Here is a 27,018-nt window from a genome sequence, read left to right on the forward strand (position 1 = left end):
CTGGAAATGACTTTAAACGACATAAGAATTCTCCTGGAAGCATTTTCGGCCGAATTGGGCACTTTTGCATGAGAAGTCACATTCCAAATTGAAATGTTGAAATCTCATCCTAAAATGCTTTTCTGAGCTGGAAATGCCTTTAAACGACATGTTACATATCAGACAGAACTGTGTACTTTTGCATCATATCAGACAGAACTGTGAACTTTTGCATTATTATAGACAGAACTTTGTACTTTTGCATGAGGGGTCAAATATCCACTAGAAATTTGCAATTCTCACTCTGAAAGGCTGTTCTGAGCTAAATATACTTTAAAACGGCTAATTTTAGGACGATTTTGGCACTTTTGCAAGAGAAGTCACATTCCAACTTGAAATGTTGAATTCTCATTCTAAAATGCTTTTCTGAGCTGAAAATGCCTTTAAACGACATGTTTCATCATAAGAATGCTCCTGGAAGCATTTTAGGCCGAATTGGGCACTTTTGCATGAGAAGTCACATTCCAACATGAACTGTAGAATTCTCATTCTAAAATGCTTTTCTGAGCTAGATATGACTTTAAACGACTTGTTTTATAATTTTCATGCTTTTGTAAGCATATTAGACAGAACTGTGAACTTTGTATCATATTAGAAAGAACTGTGTATTTTGCATCAAATTAAACAGAACTATATACTTTTGCATCATATCAGACAGAACTTTGTACTTTTGCATCATATTAGACAGAACTGTGTACTTTTGCATTATTATAGACAGAACTTTGTACTTTTGCATGAGAGGTCTATCCACTAGAAATTTGCAATTCTCACTCTGAAAAGCTGTTCTGAGCAACGGCTAATTTAAGGACGATTTGGGCACTTTTGCATGAGAAGTCACAATCCAACTTGAAATGTTGAATTTTCATTTTAAAATGCTTTTCTGAGCTGGAAAGGCCTTTAAATGACATGTTTTATCATAAGAATGCTTCTGGAAGCATTTTAGGCCGAATTGGGCACTTTTGCATGAGACGTCACATTCCAACTTGAAATGTTGAACTCTCATTCTAAAATGCTTTTCTGAGCTGGAAATGCCTTTAAACGACATAAGAATGCTCCTGGATGCATTTTAGGCCGAATTGGGCACTTTTGCATGAGAAGTCACAATCCAACTTGAAATGTTGAATTCTCATTCTAAAATGCTTTTCTGAGCTGGAAATGCCTTTAAATGACATGTTTTATCATAAGAATGCTTCTGGAAGCATTTTAGGCCGAATTGGGCACTTTTGCATGAGAAGTCACATTCCAACTTGAAATGTTGAACTCACATTCTAAAATGCTTTTCTGAGCTGGAAATGCCTTTAAACGACATAAGAATGCTCCTGGATGCATTTTAGGCCGAATTGGGCACTTTTGCATGAGAGGTTAAATATCCACTAGAAACTTGCAATTCTCACTCTGAAAAGCTGTTCTGAGCAACGGCTAATTTAAGGACGATTTGGGCACTTTTGCATGAGAAGTCACATTCCAACATGAACTGTTGAACTCTCATTCTAAAATGCTTTTCTGAGCTGGATATGCCTTTAAACGACATGTTTCATCATAAGATTGCTCCTAGAAGCATTTTAGGCCGAATTGGGCACTTTTGCATTAGCAGACACATTCCAACTTGAAATGTTGAATTCTCATTCTAAAATGCTTTTCTGAGCTGGAAATGACTTTAAACGACATAAGAATTCTCCTGGAAGCATTTTCGGCCGAATTGGGCACTTTTGCATGAGAAGTCACATTCCAAATTGAAATGTTGAAATCTCATCCTAAAATGCTTTTCTGAGCTGGAAATGCCTTTAAACGACATGTTACATATCAGACAGAACTGTGTACTTTTGCATCATATCAGACAGAACTGTGAACTTTTACATTATTATAGACAGAACTTTGTACTTTTGCATGAGGGGTCAAATATCCACTAGAAATTTGCAATTCTCACTCTGAAAGGCTGTTCTGAGCTAAATATACTTTAAAACGGCTAATTTTAGGACGATTTTGGCACTTTTGCAAGAGAAGTCACATTCCAACTTGAAATGTTGAATTCTCATTCTAAAATGCTTTTCTGAGCTGAAAATGCCTTTAAACGACATGTTTCATCATAAGAATGCTCCTGGAAGCATTTTAGGCCGAATTGGGCACTTTTGCATGAGAAGTCACATTCCAACATGAACTGTTGAATTCTCATTCTAAAATGCTTTTCTGAGCTAGATATGACTTTAAACGACTTGTTTTATAATTTTCATGCTTTTGTAAGCATATTAGACAGAACTGTGAACTTTGTATCATATCAGACAGAACTTTGTACTTTTGCATCATATTAGACAGAACTGTGTACTTTTGCATTATTATAGACAGAACTTTGTACTTTTGCATGAGAGGTCAAATATCCACTAGGAATTTGCAATTCTCACTCTGAAAAGCTGTTCTGAGCAACGGCTAATTTAAGGACGATTTGGGCACTTTTGCATGAGAAGTCACAATCCAACTTGAAATGTTGAATTTTCATTCTAAAATGCTTTTCTGAGCTGGAAATGCCTTTAAATGACATGTTTTATCATAAGAATGCTTCTAGAAGCATTTTAGGCCGAATTGGGCACTTTTGCATGAGAAGTCACATTCCAACTTGAAATGTTGAACTCTCATTCTAAAATGCTTTTCTGAGCTGGAAATGCCTTTAAACGACATGTTTTATCATAAGAATGCTTCTGGAAGCATTTTAGGCCGAATTGGGCACTTTTGCATGAGAAGTCACATTCCAACTTGAAATGTTGAACTCTCATACTAAAATGCAATTCTCACTCTGAAAAGCTGTTCTGAGCAACGGCTAATTTAAGGACGATTTGGGCACTTTTGCATGAGAAGTCACAATCCAACTTGAAATGTTGAATTTTCATTCTAAAATGCTTTTCTGAGCTGGAAATGCCTTTAAATGACATGTTTTATCATAAGAATGCTCCTGGATGCATTTTAGGCCGAATTGGGCACTTTTGCATGAGAAGTCACAATCCAACTTGAAATGTTGAATTCTCATTCTAAAATGCTTTTCTGAGCTGGAAATGCCTTTAAATGACATGTTTTATCATAAGAATGCTTCTGGAAGCATTTTAGGCCGAATTGGGCACTTTTGCATGAGAAGTCACATTCCAACTTGAAATGTTGAACTCTCATTCTAAAATGCTTTTCTGAGCTGGAAATGCCTTTAAACGACATAAGAATGCTCCTGGATGCATTTTAGGCCGAATTGGGCACTTTTGCATGAGAGGTCAAATATCCACTAGAAACTTGCAATTCTCACTCTGAAAAGCTGTTCTGAGCAACGGCTAATTTAAGGACGATTTGGGCACTTTTGCATGAGAAGTCACATTCCAACATGAACTGTTGAACTCTCATTCTAAAATGCTTTTCTGAGCTGGATATGCCTTTAAACGACATGTTTCATCATAAGATTGCTCCTGGAAGCATTTTAGGCCGAATTGGGCACTTTTGCATTAGCAGACACATTCCAACTTGAAATGTTGAATTCTCATTCTAAAATGCTTTTCTGAGCTGGAAATGACTTTAAACGACATAAGAATTCTCCTGGAAGCATTTTCGGCCGAATTGGGCACTTTTGCATGAGAAGTCACATTCCAAATTGAAATGTTGAAATCTCATCCTAAAATGCTTTTCTGAGCTGGAAATGCCTTTAAACGACATGTTGCATATCAGACAGAACTGTGTACTTTTGCATCATATCAGACAGAACTGTGTACTTTTGCATTATTATAGACAGAACTTTGTACTTTTGCATGAGGGGTCAAATATCCACTAGAAATTTGCAATTCTCACTCTGAAAGGCTGTTCTGAGCTAAATATACTTTAAAACGGCTAATTTTAGGACGATTTGGGCACTTTTGCAAGAGAAGTCACATTCCAACTTGAAATGTTGAATTCTCATTCTAAAATGCTTTTCTGAGCTGAAAATGCCTTTAAACGACATGTTTCATCATAAGAATGCTCCTGGAAGCTTTTTAGGCCGAATTGGGCACTTTTGCATGAGAAGTCACATTCCAACATGAACTGTAGAATTCTCATTCTAAAATGCTTTTCTGAGCTAGATATGACTTTAAACGACTTGTTTTATAATTTTCATGCTTTTGTAAGCATATTAGACAGAACTGTGAACTTTGTATCATATTAGAAAGAACTGTGTATTTTGCATCAAATTAAACAGAACTGTATACTTTTGCATCATATCAGACAGAACTTTGTACTTTTGCATCATATTAGACAGAACTGTGTACTTTTGCAATATTATAGACAGAACTTTGTACTTTTGCATGAGAGGTCAAATACTAGAAATACAAAACTAGAAATTTGCAATTCTCACTCTGAAAAGCTGTTCTGAGCAACGGCTAATTTAAGGACGATTTGGGCACTTTTGCATTAGAAGTCACATTCCAACATGCAATGTTGAACTCTCATTCTAAAATGCTTTTTTGAGCTGGATATGCCTTTAAACGACATGTTTCATCATAAGAATGCTCCTGGAAGCATTTTAGGCCGTTTTGGGCACTTTTGCATGAGAAGTCACATTCCGACTTGAAATGTTGAATTCTCATTCTAAAATGCTTTTCTGAGCTGAAAATGCCTTTAAACGACATGTTTCATCATAAGAATGCTCCTGGAAGCATTTTAGGCCGAATTGGGCACTTTTGCATGAGAAGTCACATTCCAACATGAACTGTTGAATTATCATTCTAAAATGCTTTTCTGAGCTGGAAATGACTTTAAACGACATAAGAATTCTCCTGGAAGCATTTTCGGCCGAATTGGGCACTTTTGCATGAGAAGTCACATTCCAAATTGAAATGTTGAAATCTCATCCTAAAATGCTTTTCTGAGCTGGAAATGCCTTTAAACGACATGTTGCATATCAGACAGAACTGTGTACTTTTGCATCATATCAGACAGAACTGTGTACTTTTGCATTATTATAGACATGAACTTTGTACTTTTGCATCAGAGGTCAAATATCCACTAGAAATTTGCAATTCTCACTCTGAAAGGCTGTTCTGAGCTAAATATACTTTAAAACGGCTAATTTTAGGACGATTTGGGCACTTTTGCATGAGAATGTGAATTCTCATGCAAAAGTACACAGTTCTGTCTGATATGATGCAAAGTAAGTATACAGTTCTGTCTAATTTGATGCAAAGTACACAGTTCTGTCTAATATGATGCACAGTACACAGTTCTTTCTAATATGATACAAAGTACACAGTTCTGTCTAATATGCTTACTAGAAGCATGAAAATGATAAAACAAGTCGTTTAGAGTCATATCTAGCTCAGAAAAGCATTTTAGAATAACAATTAAACATTTCATGTTGGAATGTGAATTCTCATGCAAAAGTGCCCTATGCTATATGATAAGCACACAGGAGCATTCTTATGATGAAACATGTCGTTTAAAGGCATTTCCAGCTCAGAAAAGCATTTTAGAATGAGAGTTCAACATTTCAAGTTGGAATGTGACTTCTCATGCAAAAGTGCCCAATTCGGCCTAAAATGCTTCCAGGAGCATTCTCATGATGAAACATGTCGTTTAAAGGCATTTTCAGCTCAGTAAAGCATTTTAGAATGAGAATTCAACATTTCAAGTTGGAATGTGACTTCTCATGCAAAAGTGCCCAATTCGACCTAAAAATGCTTCCAGGAGCATTCTTATGACGAAACATGTCGTTTAAAGGCATTTCCAGCTCAGAAAAGCATTTTAGAATGAGAATTTAACATTTCAAGTTGGATTGTGACTTTTCATGCAAAGGTGCCCAATTCGGCCTAAAATGCCTTCAGGAGCATTCTTATGATGAGAAATGTCGTTTAAAGGCATTTCCAGCTCAGAAAAGCATTTTTCAAAGCGATTTCAACATTTCAGTGTGGATTGTGACTTTTCATGCAAAAGTGCCCAATTCGGCCTAAAATGCCTTTAGCAGAAGCAGAACCATTATCATCCCCCTACATTACTCCTGTAATCAAGCAAGAAAGTCCGCCACACAGACAAAAACGAACGTCCATATACATGTCAACACCACATCCTAACATATCACATCCAGTTCTCAATCATCAACACCAGTCATTCAGCTTAATGCCCCCAAATCCTCAACCGACCTCTACGGTAAATGACATGGCTAAATATCTAATGAAACGTGAACTGGTGTCAGCCACTTTGCAAACATTTGATGACGATCCACAAAATTATCGTAGCTGGAAATCCTCATTTATGAATGTCATTAAAGACTTGTCCCTGTCCCCTAAAGAAGAATTAGATCTACTTGTAAAATGGCTCGGACCAAAGTCAAACCAACAAGCTAAAAGAATCAGTGCGGCTCAAATCAATGATGTCAGTGAAGCCCTTAAAATGATCTGGCAGCGCTTGGAAGAAACCTACGGAGCACCTGAGGTAATAGAACATACACTGTTTCAAAAGGTTGAAAACTTCCCTAAGATTGCAGCTTGAGACTCAAGTAAGCTAAGGGAGCTGGGAGATCTCCTGCTTGAACTACAACTAGCTAAAGCAGAGGGTTATTCACCTGGGTTAGCCTTTCTGGATACAGCTCGTGGTGTTAACCCTATAGATGAAAAGCTCCCTTATTCTATACAAGAAAGATGGATCTCGCATGCATCAAAATACAAGGTAGATTACAACGCCACATTTCCACCATTTTCTACCTTTTCTAACTTTGTACGGGAGCAAGCACGCATAAGAAATGATCCTAGTTTCTCCTTTCTGTCAGCAGCGCAGTCCAAGTTTGACAGGCCTGTTAAAAACAGTTCTCGCCCTATGATTACAGTAAAAAAGACAGAAATAACAGAGGGTAATGGAACCACAGACATCAGTGAAGATCCAGACAAACAATGTCCTCTGCATAAAAAACCGCATCCTCTTAGGAGATGTCGCAGTTTTCGCAGCAAGTCCCTAGAAGAGAGAAAAACATATCTGAAGGATAAAAACATATGCTTCAAGTGTTGCGCATCAACCAAACACCAAGCCAAAAACTGTCAGATCAAAGTCACCTGCAAAGAATGTGGTAGTGAAAGACACAATACGGTGTTACACCCAGGTCCACCCCCTCCTAACAGCATCACACCGTCAAGAGAGGTGAAACAGCATGGCGGGGAGCCTGAGCTTATTACACCATCAGTCTCAGCTACAGCAATGTGCACAGAGGTATGTGTTGAACAGCGTGGCTCAAGGTCTTGTGCTAAAATATGCCTAGCCAAAGTGTATCCATCAGGTCAAAGTGACAAGGCAATAAACCTGTATGCCGTTATGGACGAACAAAGTAATCAGTCTCTTGCCCGCTCTGACTTTTTTGACATATTTAGTGTTAAAGGAGACACTGAGGTGTATACCTTAAAACATGTTCAGGTATCAAGGAAGTCAGAGGGAGAAAGGCTAAAGACTTTATTATCGAATCCATAGACGGTCACAGAAAGTTGCCACTGCCTCCGATGCTAGAGTGTGACATGATCCCTGAGGATAGATCGGAAATACCTTCGCCTGAAGTCGCCCAATATCACCCACACTTAAAGGCACTTTCGCACAAGATACATGCTATAGATTCAAATGCACAATTCCTGTTGCTCTTGGGGAGAGACATACTGAGTTTGCACAAAGTGAGAGAACAGTGCAATGGTCCCCATAATGCACCATTCGCCCAGCGTCTGGACCTTGGCTGTGTTATCGTGGGAGATGTCTGTTTGAATGGTGTACACAAACCAAGGTCTGTTGCAACGTACAAAACAAACACATTGCTCAACGGACGTCCATCGTACCTCAGTCCATGTACCAATGTCCTGCAAATAAAAGAGAAATCTGTAAGGCAATTAAAAGACACTCAAATCTGCACAGATACTTACCAGGCAATGCAAACAGACAATCTCGGAGACAACATCTTCATCAAGAGGGAGGATGATGAAAGGTTAGCACCTTCACAACAGGATATGCAATTTCTAACAATAATGCAGAACGAAGTGTATCAGGATGAGACCAACAGCTGGGTTGCACCCCTTTCCTTTGTTACACCCAGACAACGTCTACCAAATAATCGAGATCAGGCATTAAAAAGACTGGACACACTAAAACGAAGTCTTGTCAAAAAACCTGAGATGCACAACAATATTCATTCAAAGAGGACTTAAAGAAACTGCAGAAAGGGGAACGACTCCCTAAAACAAGCCCCTTGTGGACTCTAAACCCTTTCATAGACCCAGAGGGACTGTTAAAGGACAAGTTCGGTATTTTAGACTTAAAGCCCTGTTTTCAGATTGTTTATGGTCAAATAGAATGGTTTTGACTGAAATTTCGACATTTTCGGCTGCCCTGAGAATTTCCGCGTGTTTGTGTTTCAGCTCAGACCTCTACAATGGGTTTATAGGTGCACTGGAACAATCCTTCCTAAAATGCATTAAACTTTCGTTTACAAAGACGTGAAACTCACCGAGTGGTCAGGGGTGTTCACTGATATGCTCACACAAAAATCGCTGCAAAAGATGCTTTCCAACAGCTGTTTTAGCCTTCGTTGTTAACTTGTGGACCTATTTCCCCAAACGCCTCACACCCGTACATTCTTCCGCTTAGAGCTTGAATAATAGACACTCCAGCCCAGGTGGTGGCGCTAATCCGCCTTTGCCAATTGCAAGAATAGAAACAAAGTTCCCGGCGCGGAGTAATACCGTACCTCACAGGACGTCTAATACAGTCAATGGAGTTGGTAAAAACTACGATAAAACCTGTTGGAATGCGTCTTTTGGAGCGATTTTTGTGTGAGCATACCAGTGAACACCCCTGACCACTCGGTGAGTTTCACGTCTTTGTAAACGAAAGTTTAATGCATTTTAGGAAGGATTGTTCCAGTGCACCTATAAACCCATTGTAGAGGTCTGAGCTGAAACACAAACACGCGAAAATTCTCAGGGCAGCCAAAAATGTCGAAATTTCAGTCAAAACCATTCTATTTCACCATAAACAATCTGAAAACAGGGCTTTAAGTCTAAAATACCGAACTTGTCCTTTAAGGGTGGGGGGTCGGACGTCTCTAGCTAACCTCCCATATGATGAAAAGCACCCTCTGATACTCCCTAAAAAACATCATGTGTCAACTCTGCTTGTGAGACATTACCATCAAAGCGTTGCTCACCAAGGTCGTCACCTCACTGAGGGAGCGTTGAGATCTGCTGGTGTTTGGGTAATTGGAGGCAGGAAACTAGTCTCAAGTGTAATCTATTAGTGTGTCACTTGTCGTAGGCTTAGAGGAAAGCCTGTCGAACAAAAATGGCCAACCTCCCAGAAGATCGACTCACCATGGAGCCCCCGTTCACTAGGGTAGGCTTAGATGTTTTTGGGCCCTGGAGCGTAGTCACTCGCAAGACAAGGGGTGGGGCCGCAGAAAGCAAACGCTGGGCAGTTTTATTTAGTTGCTTAGGGACTCGTGCAGTTCACATAGAAGTAATCGAAACCATGTCCACCTCGTATTTTATTAACGCGCTGAGAAGGTTTTTTGCAGTTAGAGGCCCTTCCAAAGTTCTCAGATCAGACAGAGGCACTAACTTTATTGGTAAATACAGATCACCCTGAGATCCAAAACTACCTCAGCAATGAAGGCTGTACATGGACATTCAACACACCTTACTCATCACACATGGGAGGATCATGGGAAAGAATGATTGGCATCGCCCGCCGCATTCTAGACGCAATGTTACTGCAGTCAGGTCCAACTCGTCTTACCCATGAAGTCCTCACAACGCTAATGGCAGAAGTCATGGCAATCATTAATGCTCGTCCATTGGTTCCCATAAGTACAGATTCAGACTCACCAACCATTTTGACACCGTCAATGCTTCTAACTCCAAAGGCAGGAGTTGCTCCTGCTCCTGAAGGAACATTTGACATTAAGGACATGTATAAAAAGCAATGGCAACATTCAAGGTCTTGCAGATACATTTTAAGGAAATGGACTCATGACAAAGATAACATTCAAGTAGGGGATGTAGTCTTGTTAAAAGATGATCAAGTTAAACGTAATGAATGGCCCATTGGGCTCATTACTAAAAGCATCCCAAGCGAAGATAAGAGAATCAGAAAAGTGGAAGTTAAAGTTGTGAAGCAAGGGAATACTCGTGTCTACTTGCGCCCAGTGACTCAACTTATTCTCTTGTTTCCCCGCAGTAGTGATACAAAGACTGATTAGAATTAAGTAATGGTATAAAAGCATTTACACCAGGCGGGGAGTGTAATGGTTTCAGTTTTATTTGGTTTTATGTTGACCTTTAGCGCCCTCTTGTGGCGAGTATTGTGTATGGTAGAGCCATGTTGCACGTGGTGAGGTGAGCTCATTGTAAAGTGTTATGGCTGAAGAGCGGCTCGTTCAGGGAACTTCTGACCCGCATAAGGCTGTAAGTCGCTATAATTTCTCATATAAACATAAAGTTCAGTATGTTAAAGATGTTTGTCAGTATATTGATTAATCTAGAGATGCAAATGTTGCTAAAACAAAACGGAAAGTGTAAATAGTGAGCATTAAGTAGCACCGTATGCTAGCGGTCTTTTGCTATGATAATTATAATAATTTGGATTTTGTGATTATACACATTACCTAAAACTAAGGATATATTTACAGGGGTACATGACAATGTAACGTTTAATGCTTAATTTGTTTATTTAATGTTTCCTTTGAATGTTTTTAGGCAGTAAATACTGCTTAGTAAGTTATGCACTTTGAAAATGTAAATTTAATACAATTCTAATTTCTCTATTTTCTATGTCTGTTTACAGTTTTACAATGTCAAAGTTACACGAGAAAGATTTATAAAAGCATCTGAAAGATTAAAAGCTATGAATCAATATCTCACCTGTTCACTGTCTGTCTAGCTGGATATAGAAGCTACACGTCTAGTGAGGACAGAACACATACAACATTTGGTTAAGAGGTATCCGACTTTGTTTAGTGATTATCCTACCACTACACATGTGATAAAACATGACATAGACGTTGGTTCACACGCACCCGTTAAACAAAATGCTTACCATGTAAACCCTCTTAAGAGAGACTTGATGAGGCAAGAAACTCAGTACTTACTTGAAAACAAGTTAGCAGTCCCTAGTTCTAGTCCTTGGTGTTCACCATGTCTTCTGGTGCCTAAACCAGATGGTACATCAAGATTCTGTACAGACTATGTGAATGCGTTGACTAAGGCTGATTCCTTTCCACTTCCACGTATGGAAGACTGTGTCGATCGTGTGGGAAATGCTAAATTTGTGTCGAAACTGGATCTGCTAAAAGGTCACTGGCAGGTGCCGCTCACTGAGCGAGCGTCTGAAATTTCTGCCTTTGCTACCCCTGATGTGTTCCTACAGTACCGGGTTATGCCTTTTGGCCTTCGAAACGCTGGAGCTAGTTAATGTCTATCGTGTTATCCAATGTCTCCAATTGTGAAGCATATTTAGATGACGTTGTGTGTTATGCTAACACTTGGAAAGACCATCTTAAAGCCCCACTGTGTAGGATCTACTCCCATCTAGCGGTAAAGCTCTATATGACAACCAACTGATTATTAGTTTCTAGCCCCCCCCATTCGGAACGCGTTTTAACTAGTACGGTGGCCGTGTCATGCCAAGGTTAACATGGCTTCCAGTAGCTAAAGCAAAAGCAATGAAAAAAAATGAACAATTTGCATTGTCCTTTGCCTGTGATCCGTCAAAGCACACAGATTTATGTTAAACATGTAAAAAGTCTGATTGTCATGATATGTCCGCTTAAAATCACATAAGTTACAAAAAGCAATCATAAACGTAGCTTAGACACTCCTTTTTCATCCACGCGAGGAAAAATATCACAGGGGCTGTTAAACTTGGTATTAAGATGTGTTTTCATCGATCAGATCACAAGTGGACGAGAGAGAGACATTACGTTTACACTTGGTGTTTAAATCCGTCTCTTTTTGTCCATTTTCGACCTCTTCTCTTCAGATTACTGAGGAGATGGTCTGTGGACCAGTTCCTCTCCTGTCATTTACTCATGAGCTAGAGTAATGACGGGTTTGAATGGACGCGAACTAATATGTCAGAGTCCAATGCTTATGTTTAAGTAAACGTTACATGTCCGTGTATATGTAAGAGCTTTCTCTGATATTGGTAATAAGATCGCTCAACTTACACACGCTTGTAAAATGAAACGAAAGACGCGCAGATCAGACGCTTTTATCAATGAAAGGCTAAAAATAGCGCTGTACACCGTGTGTTTGTGTTAGAGTTCAGAAAAGATGAAAAACATTTATCTCAGTACCTCAGATTACATAAATGGGCGGAGAGACGGCGTGTGGCTGTTCCAAGACATTAAACCACATGCATGTTTACACTAACAAGTGTTACGCATACCCATGCTATAGTTAGCCAAGGAACTATAAAACTTCAAGTTTACAACATAAACTGTATAGATGTAAACGAATATGCTGAATTACCTGTGGTGAAGATAGAAAGTAACTTGAGTCCAATGAGCCCCATCTTGGAAAACTAATTCCAATATTGACTTTGGTCTTGATGTTTTTCCTGTCGCGTTGTCGTTTAAAATCCCTGTTTCGCTTCCTTGGCGACTTGTTTTAATGTCCTCGAGAATAGTTCTTCAACAGGCTTTCAAAGCATTAGATCGCAGGTTTATCACGGCGTGCGGCCGAAGGATTCAGTCTAACGCAGGTCGCATATCCGGGCTGCATACGTCATCAAGCCTGGTTTATTTAAATTAACTGAGCATTAAATTCGCAAGTCATAAGCATATTACATCAATTTACAATTAACTAAGAATAAATGTCAGCTTTATAATTGTTAATATTCTGAAATAAGACTGTCTTGATGACGTATACCGCCTACACATGCAACCTCCGTAGGCTTCAGCTCGCGGCCAGCTTGAGGGTGCTCTGAAAGCGCGAAAGGCGGAGCTTGAATTTCAGGAATGTCCCTCGTCGGCGAATGTATTTCAAAGATGGAGGCACAACATGGATTCAGCCAGAGAGCGCTACGGCGGTATGTATTTTAAATAGCAGATTCTACACTTACGAGAATACTTTGATTAGTGGGGTGGAAGTCATTACACATGAATGAGCACATACTTTTGGAAGAAAACATGGGTTTTTGCTAAGAATTAACTAAAAAAAGTACACACTGGAGCTTTAAGACCTTAAATGAAGTATTCAAACATCTTAAAGATGCTAATCTAACTTTAAATCTAGCCAAGTGTGAATTTGGTTGTGCCACGGTTACGTACTTGGGTAAGGAAGTTGGTAGCGGTCAGGTTCGCCCTCTGAACTCAAAAGTTCAGGCTGTCCTTGAGTTCCCTTTCAGTCGGTCACTACGACGTCACGTCGTGGCCGACGAATTGGGAACTCGCTTAGAGAGACCAATCTGCTTCGAATACTACTAAAACGCCAATGAACTTGGCATTGAGATATTTGCATAATGCTGGCGCCGCCCCGCCAGGTGCGTATATAAGCAGCAGGTGCAAATAGGGAAATTAGCTTTTTATCGCTTCGAAAGCCGGCAGTATCTGCTACTGAGAAGCTACTTTACTCTGTTGGGATTTGATTGCTGAAGTTGGTTGGACTAGCAGTACCACAGCGGACGCTTCGCTTAATTCCACGGCTCTACACCTGTTTGTTGTTTTGAGTTTAGTGTGTGCGTTGCCTTCCCTGTGCGCATCATCAACTGAGCATCTGAGTGAATTTCCCTAAAAGAGTGATACAAGAGAGCTTTGTGCCTTGTTAAAGGCAGCCACTCTCTCGTATATCCGGACATCAGCGTCCTTTTCAGGATGGCTTTTCATCCGTGCGATCTTGGGTGCGGCAAATATATGGGTACGAAGGACGGTCACGAGCGTTGTCTTTCGTGTTTGGGCATCGAGCACGCAGAGGCAGCGTTCGCTGGGGGTAAGTGTTCTCACTGCGAGAACATGTCCCTTGTGGATTTGCGTAGACGGTTGTCTTTCCCTTCGGGAAAAGCGCAACCCTCGTCATGCGAGTGCTGAACGCCGCCACGGTGCGGCTGTGAAGCTCTCAAGGGACGACCTGCGCGTCACTGTGCTGAGCCGGTCGGGGGATTCGTCCTCATGCTCTCAGCCTCCTCATCCACAGCCGGTTGATGTGCCGATGGAGACTTCAGCGTCGTGTTCTACGATGTCTCTAGAATTCATTGTGCCTCCCTCCGGGTCCACCGACGCCGCAGCATCCGAGGGTGGGCCTCCTCCCCCTGACGTGGACCCCGACGCCCTTCCTCCCTCTGGTCGGGTTGGGACGCCGGAGTTCGATCCAGAGATGGTGGCCGTGCTCGCTCGAGCGGCGGAGACCGTAGGGTTGGAGTGGGTTCCCCCCTCAGCCCGAGCCGTCCCGCCTGGATGATTGGTTCTTTGGAGCTGCCCGGGTGTCACAACCCTCTCCACTGGTGCTTTTCTTCCCCGAGGTGCACGAGGAGCTGACTAGAACCTGGAAGTCGCCGTTTTCTACCAGATTACGGCCGTTTCAGCCCTCCCCCCTCACCTCCCTCACCAGCGGAGCCGCTAAGGGTTATACGGGGATCCCTCCAGTGGAGCGCGCTGTCGCGATGCAGCTGTGTCCGGCTAACGCTCCCTCTTGGAAGGACCGCCTAACCCTCCCCTCTCGTGCCTGCAGACAGTCCTCCGGTTTAACGGGCGCTGCCCACCAGGCATGTGGAGAGGCGGCTTCAGCCCTGCACGCAATGGCGTTGCTGCAGGTTCACCAAGCGAAGGCCTTGAGGGATCTGCACGAGGGAGGACATGACTCGCCTGTCCTTTCGGAGCTCCGGGCTGCCACTGACCTGGCTCTTCGCGCTACGAAGGTGACAGCGCAGGCGATTGGTTGTGCCATGTCCACGATGGTGGTCCAGGAACGCCACTTATGGCTATGTCTGGCGGACATGTCGGATGCGGAGAAGAATAAGTTCTTGGACGCTCCAGTGTCCCAGGCTGGCCTCTTCGGTGAGTCGGTGGAGTCCTTCGCCCAGCAGTTCTCCGCCGCCCAGAAGCAGACGGAGGCGATCGCTCAGATCATGCCCCGGCGCAAGCGACCTGCATCTCGCCCTCCAGCGCCGGCGGGCCCGTCTGCTCCTCGCCGAGGGCGCCCTGCGGCGGCTGCCTCCACCCCCCCCACTAGAACATCTTCCAGGCCACGGATTGGGAACAGCCGTCGGCAGCCCGCCCTGCCCGCCCCACCCGCTTCCCGTGGTAAACGAAAATCGAAGTGGCCCTGAGACGGGCGACCTGGATTTGGATGGGATCACTCTTCGGGAGACGGTGACGGCATCGCTCCCTCCACCGGTAGAGGGCCGGGTGGAGAATCTTTGGTTTCGTTTTGTTTCTGTTCCGCCGGCTTCTCAGCCGGCACCCACAAAACCACAAAAAGAGTGCATTCCTATTCCTTCTCCAGGTCTTCAGAGGATCGAGAGAGATGTGAGCGGGCATTCACATGCTCTTCCTCCCTCTCCTCTATCGCCAGCGGGTGTCCTGAGGAGTCACAGCTCTCCGCTGAGGAGACGGGACCACCAGCACCCTCATCGGAGTCTGTGCTCTCCGCTGAGGAGACCAGACGACCGTCACCCTCAGCGGGCTCAGGTCAGTGTCACACACACACATACTGTAGATACTTATGCTGTCTCAGCAGACGTACCGGCAGTACCACCTGTCCCGCTCCGCCGCCCCCCAGCGGGTACCCCAGTAGTGCCGTTAATTCCCCTCGTACGGTCCCTGGGGGCTTGGCTTCAGCTTCCCAGCCCGTCTCGTTGGGTTTTACGCACTGTCCGCCTCGGTTACGAAATACAATTCAGCCGGCACACACCCAAATTCTCGGGCATTCGTTTCACCACGGTGAAAGCGTCCGATGCACATGTACTGCGTGCAGAGGTCGAAGTCCTGCTGGTGAAGGACGCGATCGAGCCGGTCCCTCCAACCGAGATGAGGTCGGGCTTCTACAGCCCGTATTTTATAGTACCCAAAAAGGGCAGGGGGTTACGACCGATCTTGGATTTGCGCGTTCTGAACAAATCTCTGCAGAGGAGGTCTTTCAGGATAATAACACCGAAGCAAATATTCAATTCAATTCGCCCCCGAGATTGGTTTGCGGCAATAGACCTGAAAGACGCGTACTTTCATGTGTCCATTCTCCCTCGTCACAGACCGTTTCTCCGGTTTGCGTTCGAGGGACGGGCATACCAGTACAAAGTTTTACCGTTCGGGCTGTCTCTCTCTCCCCGTGTGTTCACGAAAGTAGTGGAGGCGGCGTTAAAACCCCTCAGAGAGAGCGGTGTTCGCATTTTAGCTTACCTCGACGATTGGCTTATTCTCGGCGGACGCTTTGCGAGCATCTCGCCCGTTTGGGTCTTCGGGTCAACTGGGAAAAGAGCAAACTCTGTCCCACGCAGAGGATCTCTTTTCTCGGGATGGAACTGGACTCGATCGATTTATCGGCGCGTTTGACAGAAGAGCACGTCCAGTCAATTCTGACTTGCCTCGGTTCATTTCGAGGGAAGAATGCGGTCCCGCTGAAACAATTTCAAAAGCTCCTGGGGCATATGGCAGCAGCAGCGGCTGTGACACCGCTCGGGCTGCTCCATATGAGACCGCTTCAGCATTGGCTTCACGATCGAGTCCCGAGGAGAGCGTGGCGCGCCGGCATCCATCGTGTAACTATTACACCTGCGTGTCGCCTAACATTCCCCCTGTGGTCGGACCCCGCATTTCTCAGGTCCGGTGTGTCCATGAGACAGATCGCTCGGCATGCTGTTGTACATACAGATGCGTCCGACACGGGCTGGGGTGCCACGTACGACGAGCTTACAGCTTCAGGGGTGTGGACAGCACCCCAGTTGCACTGGCATATCAATTGCCGAGAGTTGTGGACAGTATATCTGGGACTTGTACGCTTCGCTACGGAGCTGCGAGGGAAGGATGTACTAGTACGCACCGACAACACTGCGACCGTTGCGTATATCAACCGTCAAGGCGGTTTGCGCTCCCGTCACCTGTCGCATCTCTTTCGTCATCTCCTCCTTTGGAGTCAGAAGCATCTGAGGTCCCTTCGTGCCATTCACATTCCGGGCTTGCTCAATACAGCAGCAGACGCGCTTTCTCGAGCTGAGCGCCCCGGCGAATGGCGACTCCACCCCCAGACGGTCCAGCTAATTTGGAAGAAGTTCGGTCGTGCGCAGATAGACCTGTTTGCGTCGCCGGACGATACCCACTGTCGCCTATTTTATTCACTAACCGAGGGCAGCCTCGGCGTGGACGCTTTGGCACACAGCTGGCCTCGGGGGATGCGCAAATACGCATTCCCCCCAGTGAGCTTAATCGCACAGACACTGTGCAAAGTCAGGCAGGACGAGGAGAGCCTTTTACTGATCGCCCCATATTGGACGAGCAAGAATTGGTTTCCAGAATTAATGCTCCTCGCGACAGCCCCTCCCTGGCGGATTCCCCTGAGGAAGGACCTTCTTTCTCAAGGAGGGGGCACATTATGGCACCCGCGCCCCGACCTGTGGGATCTCCATGTGTGGTCGTTGAGCGCACGCAAGGTTTACAACACAATCAACGCGGCACGAGCTCCGTCCACAAGACGGGCTTACGCATTTAAATGGAACCTTTTCGTCACCTGGTGCTCTTCGCAACGCGAGGACCCCAGAGAATGCCCTATTAACATCGTGCTTTTATATCTTCAACATAGGTTAGACGGTAGGCTGTCACCCTCCACCATTAAAGTTGATATCGCTGCTATTTCTGCTCATCACTCACTTATCAACGGCAGATCAGTTGGCCAGCATGATTTGGTTATTAGATTTTTAAGAGGCGCTCGTAGGCTAAACCCCTCGCGCCCTCCTTCTATTCCTCCCTGGGACCTGTCCATGGTGCTGAAAGCCCTTCAGGCCCCCCCGTTCGAGCCTTTGCAGTCTGCGAGTCTGAAGCTTTTATCAATGAAAGCTCTGACCCTGCTAGCATTGGTTTCAGTGAAGAGAGTAGGGGATTTACATGCATTCTCTGTTGACGATTCGAGCCTTTAGTTTGGTCCTGCTGCCTCGAGCATAACATTGAGGCCCAGACCAGGCTACGTGCCCAAAGTTCCCACCACTCCTTTCAGAGATCAAGTGGTGAGCTTGCAAGCGCTGCCCCCGGAGGAGGCAGACCCAACCATGGCTTTGTTGTGCCCCGTACGTGCACTGCAATTCTACGTGGACCGCACGCAAAGCCTCAGGACCTCAGACCAGCTCTTTGTTTGTTATGGTGGCTAGCAGAAAGGGAAGGCTGTCACCAAGCAGAGGATGTCTCATTGGATAGTTGATACTATCGCCCTGGCTTATAATCTTCAGGGTATTCCTTGCCCCTTTAATTTGAGAGCGCACTCCACACGGAGTGTTGCCTCATCTTGGGCTTTAGCTCGTGGTTCCTCGCTAACAGACATCTGTAGAGCTGCTGGTTGGGCGACACCTAATACGTTCATTAGATTCTACAGTGTTCGTATCGAGCCTGTATCCTCTCGTGTTCTTTCCTCACCAGGGGGAGCACGGAGAACAGTCTTGCAGGTCGGCTTGCAGCCTCCAACTGATGCTTCATAGCTGTGTCAGTATGGAAGGCCTTCAGAACAAAAATGCGTAATGGTTTGAATTGTTCTTCCTCCGCCGCCTTGGCAGCCTTTGTTGCAGAGCATTGGCTGTCAGCCTTTCACTAGCTGTATCCTCGCGAACCTACGTGTCTGGCTCGGGCTCCACATTGTGTCCCACCGGGTTCCTTTCTGAGTATTTTTCCGTGGGGTTAATCCTACCAGCCCGCGTTTCCCTTAGCAAAGCACTGCTTTGCTTACACAGCCACGGCTGTCTTTATTCCTCAACTACGGTTGACTTTCGCCCACCATTAGCCCTTAAGACGGGCGGTGGCTTCCGCAGCGTTCCTATCCCGCTCAGGTAGGGCGCTTCCCAGTCGCTGGCACTTCTGTGGGGTTAAAGGAACATCTAGTGCCCGGCCTTCTGCCCTAAAACCTATCTCCTCCTCCTTAAGTGGAACCGGAGGGCTTTTACGCAGACACTGGAAGAGGTCAGCCCCTAGTGGCGTTTTGGTAGGGATTCCCAATTCGTCGGTCACGACGTGACGTCGTAGTGACCGACTGAAAGGGAACGTCTCCGTTACGGATGTAACCCTGCTGCCACCTGCTGTTACGGCCGGTCACACTTTCCGGCTTTCTCAGCGAAAAAGAAGCTAATTTCCCTATTTGCACCTGCTGCTTATATACGCACCTGGCGGGGCGGCGCCAGCATTATGCAAATATCTCAATGCCAAGTTCATTGGCGTTTTAGTAGTACTCGAAGCAGATTGGTCTCTCTAAGCGAGTTCCCAATTCGTCGGTCACGACGTGACGTCTCCGTTCCCTCCTTCAGGGAACGAGGGTTACATCCGTAACCGAGACGTTTCCCAGCCCTAAAACAAGAAGAGAACTTCGGCGATTTCTAGGCATGATCGGATATTATCGATGTTTTTGTAAGAATTTCTCAGATGTTGCTGGCCCTCTCACAGGTCTACTGCGTAAAGCAATCTCTTTTAAGTGGACTTCTGAGTGTCAGTCTGCTTTTGAAGCTCTGAAAACCTTGCTCTTAATAGCACTCCTGTACTTGTAGCACCACAGTTTGAAAAGCCATTCTTGTTAGAGGTTGATGCCAGTGGTATTGGTGTTGGTGCTGGGCTATTGCAGACGGGTGAAGATGGTTTGAATCATCCAATTAGTTTTTTTTCCAAAAAATTCCTAAAACATCAGATTAACTACAGTACTATCGAGAAAGAGGCCCTGGCGTTAATTCTTGCCTTGCAACACTTTGAAGTGTATATTGGATCGAGTGTACAACCAGTTACCGTTTTCACCGATCATAATCCTCTTATATTTCTTCAACAAATGACTAATACCAATCATCGTTTAATGCGATGGTCGTTGATTTGTCAAAGTTACAATTTAAAAATCTGTCATAAAAGGGGTATTGAAAATGTAATTGCTGATTCACTCTCCCGTGTTAATTAAAACATTACATGTTTTATCTTTATGGGAGTGGGTGTTAGGACCCTGAGATTTGTTTATGTAAGTGTATGTAGATGTGTGTTTGTGTGTCTCTCTCTCTCTGTCTGTTGGTGTGTCATGTTTCTATTACAGATGGGCGTTCCCACACTAACCAGTGGAAAATCCTGATTGGTCCTCACCAGCTTTCTACCTGAATATAAGGACCACCCCAAACACTTGGAAAAGCCCTTCTGTGCCTCGCTAATCGGTCACTTTTGTTTTCTTTTCTTTTTGTAAGATAATTTAGATTGTAAAAAAAAATGTTATTGTTGTTATTTTGGCCTGGTCTACCCCTGACGACAAACCCTTCATTTTATAAATAAAGTTTTCTTGTATTTTTCGATATCTCTTTGGTTTTGAGACTTATTTCCTCCTTTCTGTTGCGGTTGACCCCTAGTGGTCGTAACAGATGAGAAATGTCGTTTAAAGGCATTTTTTAGCTCAGAAAAGCATTTTTCATAGCGATTTCAACATTTCAGGTTGGGTTGTGACTTTTCATGCAAAAGTGCCCAATTCGGCCTAAAATGCCTTCAGGAGCATTCTTATGATGAGAAATGTCATTTAAAGGCATTTTCAGCTCAGAAAAGCATTTTCAGCTCAGAAAAGCATTTTTCAAAGCTATTTCAACATTTCAGGTTAGATTGTGACTTTTCATGCAAAAGTGCCCAATTCGGCCTAAAATGCTTTCAGGAGCATTCTTATGATGAGAAATGTCGTTTAAAGGTGCAATTTGTAAGATATTTGCAGTAAAATCTCCAAAAACCACTAGGCCAGTGTTATATATTTTGTCCAACTGATTACTATCAATATCTGTAATGTTTTCAACTACTTGTAAATCGTGAGAAAATTTCCATTCAAAACATTGACACGGGGCAGTGCAGTCTCCTGTCAATGACGTTAATATCCATGTGACCCTTTGTCACCGCCTTTACTGACGTAAACCACATGACAACTGTGGTCGAGCTCGAAAAAATAAAATGGCGGCCAAGGAAGCGGCTGGAGCACAAATTTTGTGAAAATAAACGTATATTTTCACTTTTTAAGCATTTTAATTGCATTTCTAGTGAGAAATTAGTATTGTAGTTTTCAAATATGTGATTAGTTATCACAAAGGCGCTCTCTGTTTATATTTCAAACACGCTGCCTTTGAAGTGCGTCGGATAGCCTTTCTCTGAGCGGCCTTCAGGCCTCCGAGGCCGAAGTCATGGCCTCATGAGGCAGCGAGGCAACAAGTCCTCACTGCCTTGAGTTTTCAGGCGCAGCGAGCCAGTGTCGTGGGCCAATGCGGAACTATGCGATAGCGCCTGTCGGGCTACGCGCTTGCTTATGAACTTATGGATATCTCTGTACCATCTGCTTCTGGTTGTGTCAGCTCCTGTAAGCGTACGGGCCAACCAAACGACCCAAGAAGAGTTTGGAACAAAACGAGGGAGGATCAATTTGTTGTTGCATTCTCTGGATGGAGAGAGCTTCACGACAACATTTAACTAGACCGAGATTCTGATCCTGCTTGTGTTTTACGCGATGGGTGAGTTGTTTTGATTCGTAATCCTTCAAAAAACGTATGCTATTATATTGATCACAATAGTGTGTAGATTGTAATCAGCGCATCTTCCCGCGGACGATATGCACATCAAAAGGTATTGTACTGCAATAAAAACGGACACTTCACAATAAGATTTGTACTGTCAATACATTATGTGAAAAATCATTGTAGATTGTAAGTTGAAAACTTATTTCTGTGCTGTGTTTACCATCGAATTTGGACTAATACTGTAATATCAATATGACTAACAATTTCGTTTTGAACATCACATATAAACTTACATAATGAAATAAACGATGTCATCATAGCAACATTTATAAGACTTGATTACCTTATCCATCAACGTGATTTCTCGTTCTCGTCTGATTGATGGCCATCAGCGGTTGAGTTAAAGACTACAAATCCCATAATTCCACGCTGCTTCAGAGCGTCAGTAAACAACATCATTGTTTTTGTTTGATCTGGCACCATCTTGCAGCGCATAAATACAAATTGTATCTTTAAAGGCATTTCCAGCTCAGAAAAGCCTTTTTCAAAGTGATTTCAACATTTCAGGTTGGATTGTGACTTTTCATGCAAAAGTGCCCAATTCGGCCTAAAATGCCTTCAGGAGCATTCTTATCCTGCATTAACGACGACAGTGGGGCCTCCAGCCTTAGTCAAACGGGTTGGCATGTACGGTCGGGATGCGTTTTTCGCATTTTCATGTGTCTTGTGAATAGTATGCCATACAGACCCGTTTGCCACTGAACCTGCATTAACGACGACAGTGGGGCCTCCAGCCTTAGTCAAACGGGTTGGCATGTACGGTCGGGATGCGTTTTTCGCATTTTCGTGTGTCTTGTGAATAGTATGCCGTACATAGTTATGGTCGGGTTAGCACGTATGGTCGGTTTGCGATGTTTGGCGTTTTCTCGTGGTCTAATAAATGGTATACAATATAGACCCGTTTACCACTGAACCTGCATTAACGACGACAGTGGGGCTTTAGGCCTTAGTCAAACGGGTCGTCAGGTTTCATTTTCTCTTAAAGATCGGAAGGTGACCCTCATTATATATTATGCCGCAATAGTTAGTCTGTCTGGAACTAAGCTGAGTTAAACCACATCACTGTGTGACACTTCAATACATATGAACGGCCGCTACGCTAATACGATTTTGTTTTTCTCTCCCTGTCTCGTCCTCGACCTCGAGGACAACGAGACAAACAGACCCAGTCCCGGTAGATGTGAAAGTTGGCACACCTCTGATCTACTGATCTAATTTTATTGTACCTATAAAATTCCATCATTTTTTTATTCCTACTATGGGAGTCAAGGGTCACTATCTGCTGTGAGTTTAACATCATTCCTCAAAATTTTTTCTTTTGTGTTAATCAGAAAAAAACTAATGCATACAAGTTTAAAACAACACGAGGATGAGTAAATGATGAAAGAATTTTCATTATCACTTTAAGTTGTGCCTTCAGTTGTGTCGAGGATGTTTAAGTCGTCATCATATCAGCTCTGCAAGCCTGTAAAGCAAATAATGAAATAAATTACCATTGACTTCCATAGTAGGAAAAAAATATTTTGGAAGTATCTTTATAAATATAAATAAAAATTATAATTAGATTATAATTAGCACACAGTTACTGGTACCTATAAAATTCCATGATTTTTTTATTCCTACTATGGGAGTCAATGGTCACTATCTGCTGTGGGTTTACCATCATTCCTCAAAATATTTTATTTTGTGTTAATCAGAAAAAAACTAATGCATACAGGTTTAACCTCTTGAAAAGCACCCCCATTCTGGCCCGAAACCATGAAAATACCTACTTTCACTAAAAGGGCTGTTTTTACTAAACCATTTATAGTATAAGCATAACTGTGGTATCATTAGATAGAAGACACTTTGAGCTTCGTTTCCCATGTTTCAAAATTATTTTAAGATAAAAATTTAAAAAGTTAGAGAGGCTGAAGTACATTGTAATAAATTTTTTTTGCATAACATCTTTTTTAACACTAAAAATCTTAATGATAAATATATGTGTGAAACCTAGAAATGCAATGAGGCCAAAGCCACAAGTTTAAAGAAGTTATATTTCACGTTTGAAGTCAATAGACCCAAAAATGAGGTTCTTGCAAGAGTTTTTGTAAGACTAGTGCCTTTTCTAAGTGCCAGTCAGCCACAAAATAAAAGTCTTTTGTTTACATGCATACACGTTCGTTCTTTTTATTGTTTATCCTTATATAAGCGTATAAAATGCCGTATCCACACCAGGAAATAAAGCTTCACACAAAGATCGTTGAATTCGTGTTCTAATTGGCTACACGTTCTGTCTATCAATATTTTCCATGAAGTCATTGGAGGAACGCACGAGTCAGATGACGTCACGATATTTGACAGCGCTGTTTGGATATTATGTATTATACTCCCGCCTACTTGTACAATCAAGTTTGAGCGCTGGTTTTGAACGCGAGTGTGATCTCATATACAAGTGTTACGATGTAAATAGTCCTCAGATTGCATATTATAATCTATTACAAGACATGCATCTGAAATCTGATGTAAACAATGGAAAATATATCCATATTTCACAGATTATACGCATTTGTGGACAAAAATGGTCATTGGATGTACTTTGTTGGAGAGTTTTTATGGGTTATTCACACATTTGAAACAGACTGGATTCGATTCGCATTCCGTATACCAGCACAAAGGTAAGGAGTCAGTTTATATGATACATGTTGTTATCTGGACTTCTGTAATAAAATACTATATTTATGATGCTAGAGCAATTTAATCTCAAAACGGACACCATACACTGATGCTAAACCCTTAGACCTTTTAAACGATGTATAGTAGTGTTATTATTATTGTTGTTTGTACACAGTAGGCTATATATATATTTTTAGCACCATTAAAAAAAACTGACGTCTTTCCGTCCGCGAGCTAGTGCGCGTCGAGAGGTTAAAAAAAACGATGATGAGTAAATTATGAAAAAATTTTCATTGAACTATCTCTTTAAGTTGTGCCTTCAGTTGTGTCGAGGATGTTTAAGTCGTCATCATATCAGCTCTGCAAACCTGTAAAGCAAATAATGAAATAAATTACCATTGACTTCCATAATAGGAAAAAAATATTTTAGAAGTGTCTTGATAAATGATGAAGAAAATATTTTTAAAAAATTGATTGTACCTATAAAATTCCATAATTTTTTTATTCCTACTATGGGAGTCAATGGTCACTATCTGCTGTGAGTTTAACATCATTCCTCAAAATTTTTTCTTTTGTGTTAATCAGAAAAAAACTAATGCATACAGGTTTAAAACAACACAAGGATGAGTAAATTATGAAAGAATTTTCATTGAACCTATAAAAATCCATCATTTTTTTAATCCTACTATGGGAGTCAATGGTAACTTTCTGCTGTGGGTTTACCATCATTCCTCAAAATATTTTCTTTTGTGTTAATCAGAAAAAAACTAATGCATACAGGTTTAAAACAACACAAGGATGAGTAAATTATGAAATAATTTTCATTTAACCTATAAAAATCCATCATTTTTTTAATCCTACTATGGGAGTCAATGGTAACTTTCTGCTGTGGGTTTACCATCATTCCTCAAAATATTTTATTTTGTGTTAATCAGAAAAAAACTAATGCATAAATGTTTAAAACAACACGAGGATGAGTAAATTATGAAAGAATTTTCATTGTACCTATAAAATTCCATCATTTTTTTATTCCTACTATGGGAGTCAATGGTCACTATCTGCTGTGGGTTTACCATCATTCCTCAAAATATTTTCTTTTGTGTTAATCAGAAAAAAACTAATGCATACAGGTTTAAAACAACACGAGAATGAGTAAATTATGAAAGAATTTTCATTGAACCTATAAAATTCCATCATTTTTTTATTCCTACTATGGGAGTCAATGGTCACTATCTGCTGTGGGTTTACCATCATTCCTCAAAATATTTTATTTTGTGTTAATCAGACAAAACTAATGTATACAGGCTTAAAATAACACAAGGATGAATAAATTATGAAAGAATTTTCATTGAACCTAAATGATGGAATTTTATAGGTTAAATGAAAATTATTTCATAATTTACTCATCCTTGTGTTGTTTTAAACCTGTATGCATTAGTTTTTTTCTGATTAACACAAAATAAAATATTTTGAGGAATGATGGTAAACCCACAGCAGAAAGTTACCATTGACTCCCATAGTAAGAATAAAAAAATGATGGAATTTTATAGGTTCAATGAAAATTCTTTCATAATTTACTCATCCTTGTGTTATTTTAAACCTGTATACATTAGTTTTTTCTGATTAACACAAAATAAAATATTTTTTGGAATGATGGTAAACCCACAGCAGATAGTGACCTTTGACTCCCATAGTAGGAATAAAAAAATGATGGAATTTTATAGGTTAAATGAAAATTATTTCATAATTTACTCATCCTTGTGTTGTTTTAAACCTGTATGCATTAGTTTTTTTCTGATTAACACAAAATAAAATATTTTGAGGAATGATGGTAAACCCACAGCAGAAAGTTACCATTGACTCCCATAGTAAGAATAAAAAAATGATGGAATTTTATAGGTTCAATGAAAATTCTTTCATAATTTACTCATCCTTGTGTTATTTTAAACCTGTATACATTAGTTTTTTCTGATTAACACAAAATAAAATATTTTGAGGAATGATGGTAAACCCACAGCAGATACTGACCATTGACTCCCATAGTAGGAATAAAAAAATGATGGAATTTTATAGGTTCAATGAAAATTCTTTCATAATTTACTCATCCTCGTGTTGTTTTAAACCTGTATGCATTAGTTTTTTTCTGATTAACACAAAAGAAAATATTTTGAGGAATGATGGTAAACCCACAGCAGATAGTGACCATTGACTCCCATAGTAGGAATAAAAAAATGATGGAATTTTATAGGTTAAATGAAAATTATTTCATAATTTACTCATCCTTGTGTTGTTTTAAACCTGTATGCATTAGTTTTTGTCTGATTAACACAAAAGAAAATATTTTGAGGAATGATGGTAAACCCACAGCAGAAAGTTACCATTGACTCCCATAGTAGGATTAAAAAAATGATGGATTTTTATAGGTTCAATGAAAATTCTTTCATAATTTACTCATCCTTGTGTTGTTTTAAACCTGTATGCATTAGTTTTTTTCTGATTAACACAAAAAGAAAATATTTTTTGAAATGATGGTAAACCCACAGCAGATAGTGACCATTGACTCCCATAGTAGGAATAAAAACCTCTGTTTACCATCATTCCAAAAAATATTTT

This window comes from Paramisgurnus dabryanus, chromosome 12 (genome assembly GCF_030506205.2).
Source record: "Paramisgurnus dabryanus chromosome 12, PD_genome_1.1, whole genome shotgun sequence".
NCBI lineage: Eukaryota > Metazoa > Chordata > Actinopteri > Cypriniformes > Cobitidae > Paramisgurnus > Paramisgurnus dabryanus.